We start from the raw sequence: 12,102 nt of genomic DNA, 5'->3' as shown, positions 1-12,102 counted from the left end.
CAAATATTAGAAAATAGTGATCATACACCAACAATGTTTACCTCCTTCAACCCATTTCAGATGATTGGTTTCTAGAAAAACTTTTTAAAATTATGAAATATTTCAGGCACAGAAAACAGAATACAGTAAGTGTGCACACAGATGTTAAGAATAGAATATTGTAGAAAAAATCAAGCCCCTGTGTATCTTTAACAACCCCACTCCCCCCCTTCTCTGTCCTGAATTTGGAGGGAATTATACCCATGCATTCTTTCGTATGTGTCTATACTATACTTTCATACTTTTATCACACATGTGTGATATAGTGTGTTTTGTGTGTTTTATAAATCTAGTATCATTAACTGTATATATCCTTCTGTAACTTTTTTCCTTAGCATTATTTTTATGATATTAATCCATACTGATATATTAGCTTTAGTGCATACATTTACCTGCATTTACTAATTCGTTGTGTCTATTTATTTATCATTTCTCCTGTTGCTGGACAGTTAGGTTGTTTCCAGCATTCTGCTCCTACAACTTTGTATAATGCATTGTCATGTGCTAACACATGAAACTATATATACGTGTGTGTGTGTGTTCTCCCAGATCACATTTTGAAGATAACTGACCTGAATCTCTCCTTTAATCTATTAACATAAAACACTTTAATTTCTTTTTTCTTTGCTAAAAATGTTTTCACATTTTTTATATCTATTTTCACAGTCGAGAAACTAACATGTAACTTTCTCATACTGCTCTTTTCTGTTTTTGTCTTGAGGATCAGCCTGTTTCTAGCCTCATAAAATAAGCTGGCCATTCTTTTCTATTCTTTGGCACAGTCTGCAGAAGATAAAAATAACTTGTTTTTTGAAAGGCTGGTAGAATTAAACAAAAAACCTATCTGGTCCTGAAATTTTTATTCTTGGTGGGTGGATTTTAAAATATTTGCTCAATTTGCTTTAGCCAGGATGAGACTATTTCAGGAGTTTCTTTTTCTTCATTTTTGAAAAAATAAACTTTTTATTGAGATAAAACATACATATAGAAGAATGCAAGCCATGAATGTAAAACTCAATAAATTTTCGTAAAGGTAACCTGCCCATGTAACCAGAAAACAGTTCAAGTAGAATATTACCAGCACCCTAACTGCCCTTGTGCCCCCTTCTAGTCCAGGAGACCACTGGCTGCTGACAGAATAGGTTTTGCCAGCTCTTGTCCTTTATAGAAATGGAATCATACTGTGTGTACTCTTTTGTGCCTGGCTTCTTTTACTCAAAATTATGCAACATTCATTCATATTGTTGCATGTATTGTAGTTTGTTCCTTCTCATTGCTGTATAGTATTACACTGTGTGAAATTGCTCTACCCAAAGATCATGAAGATACTTACCTATTCTATCTTATAAAAGCTTTGTTTTACTTTAGCATGGTTTAAAAAATTATATTGAAAACTTCCAACTTTTTACATTTTCAAATTTATTGGCAGAAAATTGCTCACATTATACTCTTGACATTTTAATATCTCTATTGAATTCTCAGTTCTCCCTTTGTTTATTGTTAATATTATCTGTGTCTAATCTGTTTTTTCTTGGTCAGTCTTGCCAAAGTTTATCTATTTTGTTATCTGAAAGAACCAGCTTGTGGTTTTGTTGATTCTTTATTCCGTTGTGTTCTATTTCATTAATTTCTGGTCTTTATTTCCCTTCTTATACTTTCTTTGAGTTTCCATCAACATGTTATTTAGAGGTGCATTTGAAAAATTCCAAACATAATTTTATTTAGTCATCTTTTTGTTACTAATTTCTAACTTAACTGCATTCTTATCAGAAAATATGGTCCAAATGTTATCTATTCTTGGTACGTGTTGATACTCACTTTGTGTCATAGTTTTGTGTGTGCTTGAAAAGAATTTTTAAATTAGGTTCAGGGTTCCATATGTCCATTAAATATAATGCATTAATTGTGTTGTTTGAATATATACTCTTAATAAGTTTTAGTTTGCTTTAACAAGATTAATAACTGAAAGATATATGATAAAAAAAGACTGTGATTTTGCCAAAATTTTCCAGTAATTGTCATAATTTGAAGCTATGTGTGCAATTTTATATCTTTGTAGTGAATTATTCCTTTTATCATGGTAGGGGAATCTTTTATACTTAGCCATACCTTTTCACTTAAAGTCTTGTCTAGTTTGATATTGAAAAAACTATTCCAGCTTTCTTTTGGATGATATTATTTGTTCTTTTTCTGTCCTTTTCTTTCTTTTCTTTTGTTTTCTTCCAGTTTTATTGAGATATAATTGACATACAGCACTGTATAAGATGTACAGCATAATTATTTAATCATGAAATTATCACAGTAAGTTTAATGAACATCCATCATCTCATTTAAATACAAAATTAAAGAAATAGAAGAAAAGTTTTCCTTGTGATGAGAACTCCTAGGATTTATTCATAACAACTTTCATATATGACATACAGCAGTGTTAATTATATTTATGTTGTACATTTCATCCCTGGTACTTATTTATCTTATAACTGGAAGTTTGTACCTTTTGACCACCTTTCTCCAATTCCTCCTTCACCCACCCCCCCCGCCTCTGGTAACTACAAATCTGGTTTCTTTTTCTATGAGTTTGTTTGTTTGTTTTTCAAGTATAATTGACTTAAAACAATATGTTAGTTCTTGTCACACAACAGAGTGATTTGATAGTTCTATACATTTCAAAATGATTACAGTAAGTCTAGTTATGCTATATCACTACACAAAGATATTATATAGTTATTGACTATATTCCCCTTGTGACTCATTTGTTTGCAACTGAACAAATTTCATCCTTGTGACTCATTTGTTTGCAACTGAAAGTTTGTACCTCTTAATTTCCCTCACGTCTATTTTTCCTTCGCCTATGCCTCTCTCTTCTGGAAACTACTTGTTTGCTCTCTGTAGCTATAACTCTGTTTCTGTTTTGTTTGTTCATTTGTTTTATTTTTCATATTCCACATATAAGTGAAATTGTGTAGTATTTGTCTTTCGCGGGCTGACTTATTTCACTTAGCATACTACCTGCTAGGTCCAACCATGTTGTCACAAATGGCAAGATTTCATTCTTTTTTTTTTTTTATGGCTGACTAGTATTCGATTGTGTATATATGCCACACATCTTCTCTATCCATTAATCTATTGATGGGCACTTGGGTTGCTTCCATATCTTGGCTATTATAAATAATGCTGCAATGAACATAAGGGTGTATGTATTTTTTCAAATTAGTGTTTTAGTTTTCTTTGGATATATGCCCAGGAGTGGAATTGCTGGATCATATGGTAGTTCTATTTTTAATTTTTGGAGGAATTTTCATAGTGTTTTCCATAGTGGCTGCACCAACTTACATTTCCACCAACAGTGTACTAGGGTTCCCTTTTCTTCACATTCTCACCAACACTTTATTTTTTTTAATAATAGCCATTCTAACAGGTGTGAAGTGATGTCTCATTGTGGTTTTGATGTCCATTTCTCTGATGACTAGTGATATTGAGCATTTTTTCATGTACCTGTTGGCCATCTGTGTGTCTTCCTTGGAAAAAATTCGATTCAGCTCCTCTGCCCATTTTTTATTTTATTTTATTTTTATTTATTTATTTTTTGCGGTATGCGGGCCTCTCACTGTTGTGGCCTCTCCCGTTGTGGAGCACAGGCTCCAACACGCAGGCTCAGTGGCCATGGCTCACAGGCCCAGCCACTCTGCAGCATGTGGGATCTTCCCAGACCAGGGCACGAACCCGTGTCCCCTGCATCGGCAGGCGGACTCTCAACCACTGTGCCACCAGGGAAGCCCCTGCCCATTTTTTAATAGGGTTTTTGTTTTTTGGATGTTGAGTTGTATGGGTTACTTATTATTTTGGATATTAACCCCTTATCTGATATATAATTTGCAAATATCTTCTCTCATTTAGTAGGCAGCCTTTTTGTTTTGTTGATAGCTTGCTTCACTGTCCAAAAGCTTTTTAGTTTGATGTAGTCCCATTTGTTTATTTTTGCTTTTGTTTCCCTTGCCTGAGGAGATATATGCAAAAAAAATATTACTAAGACCAATGTCAAAGAGCATACTGCCTATGTTTTCTTCTAGAAGTTTTCTGGTTTCAGAAACTTAACATCTTTAATCCATTTGAATTCATTCTTGTGCATGTTGTGAGAGAGTAATCTAGTCTGATTTTTTTGCATGTAGCTATCCACTTTTCCAACACCATTTCTCTAAGAGGCTGTCTTTTCCCCATTGTGTATTCTTGTCTCCTTGTCATAGATTAATTGACCATGTAAATGTGGGTTCATTTCTGGGCTCTCTATTCTGTTCCACTGATCCATGTGTCTGTTTTTGTGTTAATTTCTCTTTCTGATAGTTTGTTGTTAGTGTACAGAAATGCAGTAGGTTCTGTATATTAATTTTGTATCCTGCAACTTTACCGAATTCATTGATGAGTTCTAGTAGTTCTTTGATGGGATCTTAGGATTTTCTTTTTTTAATGCTATTTATTTTATTTATTAAAAAATTTTTATTGGAGTAAGTTGATTGTTGTGTTAGTTTCTGCTGTACAGCAAAGTGAATCAGTTATACATATACATATATAGACCCTTTTTTTAAGCTTCTTTGCCCATATAGGTCATTACAGAGTATTGAGTAGAGTTCCCTGTGCTATACATACAGTAGGTCCTTATTAGTTATCTATTTTATATATAGTAGTGTGTATATGTCAATCCCAAACTCCCAATTTATGCCCCTCTCCTTACCCCCTGGTAACCATAAGTTTGTTTTCTACATCTGTAATTCTATTTTTTTTGTAGATAAGTTCATTTGTACCCTTTTTTTAGTTTCCACATATAAGCGATATCATATGATATTTGTCTTTCTGTCTGACTTCACTTATTATGACAATCTCTAGGTCCATCCATGCTGCTGCAAATGGCATTATTTCATTCTTTTTTATGACTGAGTAATATTCCATTGTATATGTGTACCACATCTTTATCCATTCCTCTGTTGATGGACATTTAAGTTGCTTCCACGTCCTGGTTATTGTAAATAGTGCTGCAATGAGCAATGGGGTGCATGTGTCTTTTCAAATTATGGCTTTCTCCAGATATATGCCCAGGAATGGGATTGCTGGATCATACAGTAGCTTTATTTTTAGTTTTTAAAGGAACATCCATACTGTTCTCCATAGTGGCTGTACCAATTAACATTCCTACCAACAGTGTATGAGGGTTCCCTTTTCTCCACACCCTCTCCACCATTTATTGTTTGTAGATATTTTGATGATGGCCATCTGACCAGTGTGAGGTGATACCTCATTGTAGTTTTGATTTCTCTAATAGTGATTTTGAGCATCTTTCTCATGTGCTTTTAGGCCATATGTATGTCTTCTTTGGAGAAATGTGTATTTAGATCTTACACCCATTTATTGTTCAGTTGTTTCTTTTTTTGATTTTGAGCTGCATGAGCTGTTAGTATATTTTGGAGATTAATTCCTTGTCAGTTGCTACGTTTGCAAATATTTTCTCCCATTCTGAGGGTTGTCTTTTTGTTTTGTTTATGGTTTCCTTTGCTGTTCAAAAGATTTTAATGTTATGTAGGTCCCATTTATTTTTGTTTTTATTTGTATTACTCTAGGAGGTGTATCAAAAAAGATCTTGCTGCAATTTATGTCAAAGAGTGTTCTTCCTATGTTTTGCTCTAAGAGTTTGATGGTGTCTGATCTTACATTTAGGTCTTTAATCCATTTTGAGTTTATTTTTGTGTGTGGTGTTAAGGAGCATTCTAATTTCATTCTTTTACATGTAGCTGTCCAATTTTCCCAGCACCACTTATTGAAGAGACTGTCTTTTCTCCAGTGTACTTTGTTGCCTCCTTTGTCATAGATTAGGTAACCATAGGTGCATGGGTTTATCTCTGGACTTTCTATCCTGTTCCACTGATCCATATTTCTGTTTTTGTGTCAGTACCAACTGTTTTGATGAATGTAGCTTTGTAGTATAGTCTGAAGTCAGGGAGCCTGATTCTTCCAGCTCCATTTTTCTTTCTCAAGATTGCTTTGGCTATTCATGGTCTTTTGTGTTTCCATACAAATTGTAAAATTATTGTTCTAATTATGTGAAAAATACCATTGGTAATTTGATAGGGATTGCATGGAATCTGTAGATTGCTTTGGCTAGTATAGTCATTTTCACAATATTGATTCTTCCAGTCCAAGAGTATGGTATATCTCTCCATCTGGTTGTGTCATCTTTTATTTCTTTCATCAGTATCTTATAGTTTTCTGAGTACAGGTCGTTTGCCTCCTTAGGTAGGTTTATTCCTTGGTATTTTATTCTCTTTTTTTTGGTATTTTATTCTTTTTGATGCAATGGTAAATGAGATTGTTTCTGGAATTTCTCTTTCTAATCTTTTGGTTTGCTGTTATTTTGTTGAGGATTTTTACGTCTCTGTTCATCAGTGATATTGTCCTTTAATTTTTTTGTGTGTGATATCTTTGTCTGTTTTTGGTATCAGGGTGATGGTGGCCTCATAGAATGAGCTTGGGAGTGTTTCTTTTAATGTGTTAAGAGATTTCTGTGTATTAATTTTGTATCCTGTAACTTTACCAAATTCATTTATGAGCTCTAGTAGTTTTCTGGCAGCATCTTTAAGATTTGCTATGCATAGTATCATGTCATCTGCAAATAGTGACAGTTTTACTTCTTCTTTTCCAATTTGGATTCCTTTTATTTCTTTTTCTTCTCTGCTTGCCATGGCTAGGACTTCCAAGAGTATGTTGAATAATAGTGGTGAGAGTGGACATCCTTGTCTTCTTCCTGATCTTAGAGGAAATGCTTTCAATTTTTCACCATTGAGAATGATGTTTGCTGTAGGTTTGTCATATATTGCCTTTATTATATTGAGGAAGTTTCCCTCTATGCCCACTTACTGGAGAGTTGTTTTTTTTTTATCATAAATGGGTGTTGAATTTTGTTGAGCGCTTTTTCTTCATCTGTTGAGATAATCATATGGTTTTTATTATTCAGTTTATTAATATGTGTATCACATTGACTGATCTGCATAAATTGAAGAATCCTTGCATCTCTGGGATAAATCCCACTTGATCGTGGTGTATGATCCTCTTAATGTGTTGTTGGATTCAGTTTGCTATTATTTTGTTGAGAATTTTTGTGTCTATGTTCATCAGTGATATTGGTCTTTAATTTTCTTTTTTTTGTGTTATCTTTGTGTGGTTTTGGTACCAGGGTGATGGTGGCCTCATAGAATGAGCTTGGGAGTGTTCCTTCTTCTGCAACTTTTTGGAAGAGTTTCAGAAGGGTAGATGTTAACTGTCCTCTAAATGTTTGATAGAATTCACCTGTGAAGCCATCTAGTCCTGGACTTTTGTTTGATGGAAGATTTTTAATCACAGTTTCAATTTCAGTACTTGTCATTGGTCTGTTCATATTTTCTATTTCTTGCTGGTTCAGCCTTGAAAGGTTGTCCTTTCTAAGAATTTGTCCATTTCTCCTAGGCTGTCCATTTTATTGGTGTATAGTTGCTTGTAGTAGTCTCTTATGATCCTTTGTACTTCTTTTTTTTTTTTTTTTTGGCTGTGAAAAGTCTTAGTTGTGGCACTTGGGATCTTAGTTGCTGCACGTGGGATCTTTAGTTGTGGCATGCGGGATCTTTTAGTTGTGGCATGCAGGCTCATAGCTGCACCACGAGGGCTTCTTATTTGCGGCATTCAGACATCTTAGTTGCAGCACGCGGACTCTTAGTTGTGGCATGCATGCGGGATCTAATTCCCAGACCAGGGATCAAACCCAGGCCCCCTGCATTGGGAGCATGGAGTCTTACCCACTGAACCACCAGGTAAGTCCCATGATCCTTTGTATTTCTGTGGTGTCAGTTGTAACTTCTTTTTCATTTGTGATTTTATTGATTTGGGCCCTCTCTCTTTTTTTCCTTGATGACTCTCTCTAAAGGTTTCTCCATCCATACTGCATTAGGAGGCAAAACCCAACTTCAAAAACTTATAGTCTTTGGATCCAGCATGTTAAGAAACATCTCATATATGGTTGTCCTCTCCTCAGCAGTGGGAGCCATTTTCAGTAATGACATGGAGCTGAAGGTGACCCTTCTCCCCTTGTTCAATTCTCCTTGTCTAAAGAGCTCTTCTTCCTCTGGGCTTTCAAGGGTGAGTGGATTTACAAATGCCCACCCTTTGTTTTCAGAATCACGGGCCACCATTACAAATGTCACATCCAAAACGGGAAAATTCACTGTGGTGTAACTGGAACATACGCATCCTCACTTCCATGGACGTCTTCCCAACCCAACTAACATGGCCACTGAACTTGATGTCCTGTTCTGGGTGTAATTAAGCTCTTCTTACACATATCAATCCTGTCCACCAGGGCTGTAACTATTGATAAAGGAGACATCTTAGCTGAATGATTTTTGTTGTGCATGTAGCAAATAAGTACTCCTAAGCTGTCAAGATCCTCAAGAATCCTGCCAAACCTTACAGTGTTTTGAACAGTCAAATATTTCTCTTGTAATTCAGGCTGACTGCCCAAAGGTAAGAGAACTTCAATGTAACTGTCTTTCATTCTCCTTAGGTGGCAGTCCTTTCTGTGACTTAGCCAAAAAAACTATTAAGTAATTTTCTTTCCTCCATTGCTTTCACATGGTCTCTCCAGTTTGTGGATGCTCCTACTATCTCCTGCAACTTATCTGGAATTTCATGAATGTGGAAGCCTCTCTGTTTCTTGGGATTCTGAGATCCTTGAGTCAGTTCTCTGATGGGAGCAAGGAGCCCTTTACTCAGCGTACAAAGCTGCAGCACTGCCTGCCTCATCACGCTTGCCTGCCGCCACGCACATGACCACGGACCTGGGCTCTGCATGCCGGTCGGTGGAGGGAAGTTGAGGCAATGGATGGCAGGAGAGAGAGAAGGATAGCAGGCACCAGACTGGACCTTGCTCACCAGGACTGCACCCTTGCAGTGTGGCCACGGGAGGGGGCAGGGGCAGGCTAGATTTACCAGAATCTTTACCAACCTTCTTGCAAACTAATCTCTCTTATATATTACTTTTTCATTTGTATTCAATTTTATTTATTTGTGTAGGACATATTTCAGTAGACTTTTCAACAAGGGTCTCTTATCCTGAAGTCTCCCAAGTCTTTGACTGAAAAAGTCTTTAGTTTACTTTGATTCTTGAATAATTTAACTAGAGACCAAATTCTAGATGACTTTCTTTTCTCATTTTGAAACAATTTTATTATTTCTGTTTATAAGGCTGCCATGGAGTTCTACCATCATTTTATTCTTTTGTAGGTAATCTTTTTTTCTTGTTGCTTTAAAAACTTTTCTCTTTGTATTTGTTGTCTTGCAGTATTATTTTTATTTATCCTTGGTTCACTGTATTTCCTAAATTTGAAGATTCATGCCTTTCATTAATCATTTCTAGTCATTATCACTTTCAATACTGTTTTGCTCCTATATTCTCTAGAACTTCTACAAGGCATATACTGAATGTTCTCATTCAACTTTATTTATTTATTTATGTATTTATTTATGGCTGCATTGGGTCTTTGTTGCTGTGCGCAGGCTTTCTCTAGTTGCGGCGAGTGGGGGATACTCTTTGTTGCGCTGTGTAGGCTTCTCATTGTGGTGGCTTCTCTTGTTGTGGAGCACAGGCTCTAGGCGTGCAGGCTTCAGTAGTTGTGGCTTGTGGGCTCTGGAGTGCAGGCTTAGTAGCTGTGGCACACGGGCTTAGTTGCTCTGCAGCATGTGGGATCTTCCCGGACCAGGGCTTGAACCCATGTCACCTGCACTGCCAGGCGGATTCTTAACCACTGTGCCACCAGGGAAGTCTCTCATTCAGCGTCTCGTTGCTACTACACTCAGGGTAATTTCCTGTTTTGTTTCTATAGTTTATTCATTCTCTCTTCAATTCTATGTACTATTTACTCACTACATTAAATTTTTTTTTTTTTTTTTTTGCGGTACGCGGGCCTCTCACTGCTGTGGCCTCTCCCGTTGCGGAGCACAGGCTCTAGACGCGCAGGCTCAGCTGCCATGGCTCACGGGCCCAGCCGCTCCGCGGCATGTGGGATCTTCCCGGACCGGGGCACGAACCCGTGTCCCCTGCATTGGCAGGTGGACTCTCAACCGCTGTGCCACCAGGGAAGCCCCACTACATTAAATTTTTAATTTCAAGTATTTATCATTTCTGAAAGTTCTTTTTAGGTTTTCAGTTTGCTTCCTTTTCTTAAATGTCTATATACTCTCTGTATAGTCTCTATTACCTAAAGTCCTTGGAGTTTTTTTTTTTTCTTATTTATTTATTTTTTACATCTTTATTGGAGTATAATTGCTTTACAATGGTGTGTTAGTTTCTGCTTTATAACAAAGTGAATCAGTTATGCATATACGTATGTTCCCATATCTCTTCCCTCTTGCATCTCCCTCCCTCCCACCCTCCCTATCCCACCCCTCTAGGTGGTCACAAAGCACCGAGCTGATCTCCCTGTGCTATGCAGCTACTTCCCACTAGCTATCTATTTTATATTTGGTAGTGTATATATGTCCATGCCACTCTCTTGCTTTGTCACAGCTTACCCTTCCCCCTCCCCATATCTTCAAGTACATTCTCTAGTAGGTCTGTGTCTTTATTCCTGTCTTACCCCAAGGTTCTTCATGACAATTTTTTTCTTAAATTCCATATATATGTGTTAGCATACGGTATTTGTATTTCTCTTTCTGACTTACTTCACTCTGTATGACAGACTCTAGGTCCATCCACCTCATTACAAATAGCTCAATTTCGTTTCTTTTTATGGCTGAGTAATATTTCATTGTATATATGTGCCACATCTTCTTTATCCATTCATCCGATGATGGACATGTAGGTTGTTTCCATCTCTGGGCTATTGCAAATAGAGCTGCAATGAACATTTTGGTACATGACTCTTTTTGAATTATGGTTTTCTCAGGGTATATGCCCAGTAGTGGGATTTCTGGGTCATATGGTAGTTCTATTTGTAGTTTTTTAAGGAACCTCCATACTGTTCTCCATAGTGGCTTTACCAATTCACATTCCCGCCAGCAGTGCAGGAATGTTCCCTTTTCTCCACACCTTCTCCAGCATTTATTGTTTCTAGATTTTTTGATGATGGCCATTTTGACTGCTGTGAGATGATATCTCATTGTAGTTTTGATTTGCATTTCTCTAATGATTAATCATGTTGAGCATTCTTTCATGTGTTTGTTGGCAGTCTGTATATCTTTTTTGTAGAAATATCTATTTAGAAATATCTATTTAGAAATATCTTCTGCCCATTTTTGGATTGGGTTTTTTTTTATTATTGAGCTGCATGAGCTGCTTATAAATTTTGGAGATTAATCCTTTGTCATTTGCTTCATTTCCAAATATTTTTTCCCATTCTGAGGGTTGTCTTTTGGTCTTGTTTATGGTTTCCTTTGCTGTGCAAAAGCTTTGAAGTTTCATTAGGTCCCTTTTGTTTATTTTTGTTTTTATTTCCATTTCTCTAGGAGGTGGGTCAAAAAGGATCTTGCTGTGATTTATGTCAGTGTTCTGCCTATGTTTTCCTCTAAGAGTTTGATGGTTTCTGGCCTTACATTTTAGGTCTTTAATCCATTTTGAGCTTATTTTTGTGTATGGTGTGAGGGAGTGATCTAATCTCATACTTTTACATGTACCTGTCCAGCTTTCCCAGCACCACTTATTGAAGAGGCTGTCCTTTCTCCACTGTACATTCCTGCCTCCTTTATCAAAGATAAGGTGACCATATGTACGTGGGTTTATCTCTGGGCTTTCTTTCCTGTTCCATTGATCTATCTTTCCGTTTTTGTGGCAGTACCATACTGTCTTGATTACTGTAGCTTTGTAGTATAGTCTGAAGTAAGGGAGCCTGATTCCTCCAGCTCCGTTTTTCGTTCTTAATATTGCTTTGGCTATTCGGGGTCTTTTGTGTTTCCATACAAATTATGAAATTTTTTGTTCTAGTTCTGTGAAAAATGCCAGTGGTAGTTTGATTCGGATTGCATTGGATCTGTAGATTGCTTTGGGTACTAGAG

General features: G+C 36.5%; 1 protein-coding gene and 1 pseudogene across 1 annotated transcript in view; one reads left to right on the top strand and one right to left on the bottom strand.

The window, feature by feature from the left end:
• USP50 (ubiquitin specific peptidase 50) overlaps nt 1-12,102 on the top strand; it is a 31,293-nt gene that overhangs the window by 10,971 nt on the left and 8,220 nt on the right. The gene's annotated exons all lie outside the window — the stretch shown is intronic.
• LOC132531395 (acyl-coenzyme A thioesterase 9, mitochondrial-like) lies at nt 7,990-8,856 on the bottom strand (annotated as a pseudogene).

Source organism: Lagenorhynchus albirostris, chromosome 1 (assembly GCF_949774975.1).
Source record: "Lagenorhynchus albirostris chromosome 1, mLagAlb1.1, whole genome shotgun sequence".
Taxonomy (NCBI): Eukaryota; Metazoa; Chordata; class Mammalia; order Artiodactyla; family Delphinidae; genus Lagenorhynchus; species Lagenorhynchus albirostris.
This window is presented reverse-complemented; position numbering and strand designations above follow the sequence as displayed.